Here is a 3,501-nt window from a genome sequence, read left to right as displayed (position 1 = left end):
AACGTAAACTGGCGTTCAACGCCAGCTTTCTACCCAAATCTGGCGTCCAGCGCCAGAAAAGGAGCCAAAACCAGAGTTGAACGCCCAAACTGGCACAAAAGCTGGCGTTCAACTCCAAGAAAGACCTCTACACGTGCAACACTCAAGCTCAGCCCAAACACACACCAAGTGGGCCCCAGAAGTGGATTTATGCATCAATTACTTACTCATGTAAACCCTAGTAGCTAGTTTATTATAAATAGGACCTTTTACTATTGTATTTGACATCCTGGATTGTATTTTGATCCTGTGATCACGTTTTGGGGGCTGGCCATCTCGGCCATGCCTGGACCTTTCACTTATGTATTTTTAACGGTAGAGTTTCTACACTTCATAGATTAAGGTGTGGAGCTCTGCTGTTCCTCAAAGATTAATGCAAAGTACTACTGTTTTCTATTCACTTCATCTTATTTCGCTTCTAAGATATCCATTCGCACCCAAGAACGTGATGAAGGTGATGATTATGTGTGACGCTCATCACCATTCTCCCCTATGAACACGTGCCTGACAAACACTTCCGTTCTACATGAAATAAGCTAGAATGAATATCTCTTAGATCTCTTAACCAGAATCTTCGTGGCGTAAGCTAGAATGATGGCGGCATTCAAGAGAATCTGGAAAGTCTAAACCTTGTCTGTGGTATTCCGAGTAGGATTCAATGATTGAATGACTGTGACGAGCTTCAAACTCGCGATTGTTGGGCGTTAGTGACAGACGCAAAATGAGGGTGAATCCTATTCCAGCATGATCGAGAACCGACAGATGATTAGCCGTGCTGTGACAGAGCATGTGAGCATATTTTTCACTGAGAGGAGGGGATGTAGCCACTGACAACGGTGATGCCCGAGATAACCTTTCAGAAATTTTCGAACAGGAAGAGGAGATGGCAGCCGAAAATAATAATAATGTAAGGAAGATGCTTGGTGACTTTACTGCACCTAATTCCAATTTACATGGAAGAAGCATCTCCATTCCTGCCATTAGAGCAAACAACTTTGAGCTGAAACCTCAGTTAGTTTCTCTGATGCAGCAGAACTGCAAGTTTCATGGACTTCCATCTGAAGATCCTTTTTAGTTCTTAACTGAATTCTTGCAGATATGTGATACTGTTAAGACTAATAGAGTAGATCATGAAGTCTACAGGCTCACGCTTTTCCCTTTTGCTGTAAGAGACAGAGCTAGATTATGGTTGGATTCTCAACCCAAAGACAGCTTGAACTCTTGGGATAAGCTGGTCACGGCTTTCTTAGCCAAGTACTTTCCTCCTCAAAAGCTGAGCAAGCTTAGAGCTGATGTTCAAACCTTCAGACAGAAAGAAGGTGAATCCCTCTATGAAGCTTGGGAAATATACAAACAGTTGACCAAAAAGTGTCCTTCTAACATGCTTTCAGAATGGACCATCCTGGATATATTCTATGATGGTTTATCTGAGCTATCAAAGATGTCACTGGACACTTCTGCAGGTGGATCCATTCACCTAAAGAAAACGCCTGCAGAAGCTCAAGAACTCATTGACATGGTTGCTAATAACCAGTTCATGTACACTTCTGAAAGGAATCCTATGAATAATGGGACGCCTATGAAGAAGGGAGTTCTTGAAGTTGATACTCTGAATGCCATATTGGCTCAGAATAAAATATTGACTCAGCAAGTCAATATGATCTCTCAGAGTCTGCATGGAATGCAAGCTGCATCCAACAGTACTCAAGAGGCATCTACTGAAGAAGAAGCTTATGATCCTGAGAACCCTGCAATAGCAGAGATAAATTACTTAGGTGAACCTTATGGAAACACCTATAACTCAACATGGAGAAATCATCCAAATTTCTCATGGAAGGATCAAAAGCCTCAACAAGGCTTTAATAATGGTGGAAGAAACAGGTTTAACAATAATAAACCTTTTCCATCATCCACTCAGCAACAGACAGAGAACTCTGAACAAAATACTTCTAATTTAGCAAACTTAATCTCTGATCTATCTAAGGCCACTGTGAGTTTCATGAATGAGACAAGGTCTTCCATTAGAAATTTGGAAGCACAAGTGGGCCAGCTGAGTAAAAGGATCACTGAAATCCCTCCTAGTACTCTCCCAAGCAATACAGAAGAGAATCCAAAAGGAGAGTGCAAGGCCATTAACATAAGCATCATGGCCAAACCTGTGAAGAGAGGAGAGGACGTGAATCCCAAGGAGGAAGACCTTCTGGGACGTCCAGTGGTCAATAAGGAGCTTCCCTCTGAGGAACCAAAGGAATCTGAGACTCATCTAAAGACCATAGAGATTCCATTGAACCTCCTTATACCCTTCATAAGCTCCGATGAGTATTCCTCTTCTGAAGAGAATGAGGATGTTACTGAAGAGCAAACTGCCAAGTTTCTTGGTGCAATCATGAAGCTGAATGCCAAATTATTTGGCATTGATGCTTGGGAAGTTGAACCTCCCTTGTTCATCAATGAACTAAGTGATCTGGATCAACTGACATTGCCTCAGAAGAGACAGGATCCTGGAAAGTTCATAATACCTTGTACTATAGGCACCATGATCTTTAAGGCTCTGTGTGACCTTGGTTCAGGGATAAACCTCATGCCCCTCTTTGACAACATTTAGCACGAACTCATCCTCATTGACTCTCAAGGTAACTTCTCCTTTTTGAACGTCAATGAGGGTCCGTCATGTAGCTAGGAAGGGTCTTCCTAGAATAAGGGTTGCACTCTTGTGCTCGTCCATTTCCAGCACCACAAAATTTGTGGGGAAAGCAAAGTGTCCAACCCTAACAATCATGTCCACAATCATGCCTGATGGAAGCTTAACAGAGCCATTAGTAAGTTGAAGACATATGCGGGTAGGTTTAACTTCGTGAGTTAAACAGAGCCTTTTTATTAATGATGCAGGTATTAAGTTAATACTTGCTCCAAGGTCACATAGGGCTGTCTTTGTACAAGCATCCCCTAAGGTGCAGGGTATCATAAAGCTCCCAAGATCTTTGAGTTTCTCTGGTAAGCTTTTTTAGATTACTGTACTACATTCTTCAGTGAGGAGGACTGTTTTTGCCTCTCTGCAATCCTTCTTATGACTTAAGATGTCTGTCATGAACTTAGCATAAGAAAGTATCTGCTCAAGAGCCTCTGCAAAAGGGATCTTGATCTCAAGTGTCTTGAGATAATCCACAAAGCGGGCAAACTATTTATCTTTTTTTGCTTAACGGAGTTTCTGAGGAAATGGCATCTTGGCCCTATACTCATCAACCTTAGTTGATGTAGGTTGAATTCCTACAAAATTGGAAGGGGGGTTAGTAGCTTGCTTAGGAAGGGTCTTATCAGCACTTGTATGCGTCTGACCATCCCTGATTGGGCGTTCAACGCCGTTGTTGCCCCCTTCCTAGCATTCAACGCCAAGGGTTTGTATCCCTTCTTGGCGTTGAACGCCAAGAGTGCTGCCCCCTTCGGTTGTTCAACGCCAGGAGT

The 3,501-nt window shown here is 42.6% G+C and overlaps 1 non-coding gene across 1 annotated transcript; it reads right to left on the bottom strand.

The window, feature by feature from the left end:
* Positions 1-1,318: 1,318 nt before the first annotated feature.
* LOC148553202 (small nucleolar RNA R71) lies at positions 1,319-1,426 on the bottom strand. Its single transcript, XR_015893772.1, has one exon. It is a non-coding gene; the product is annotated as a small nucleolar RNA R71 (small nucleolar RNA).
* Between the last annotated feature and the right edge of the window lie 2,075 nt (positions 1,427-3,501).

This window comes from Arachis ipaensis, chromosome B7, assembly GCF_059453495.1.
Source record: "Arachis ipaensis isolate K30076 ecotype BB chromosome B7, ASM5945349v1, whole genome shotgun sequence".
NCBI lineage: Eukaryota > Viridiplantae > Streptophyta > Magnoliopsida > Fabales > Fabaceae > Arachis > Arachis ipaensis.
This window is presented reverse-complemented; position numbering and strand designations above follow the sequence as displayed.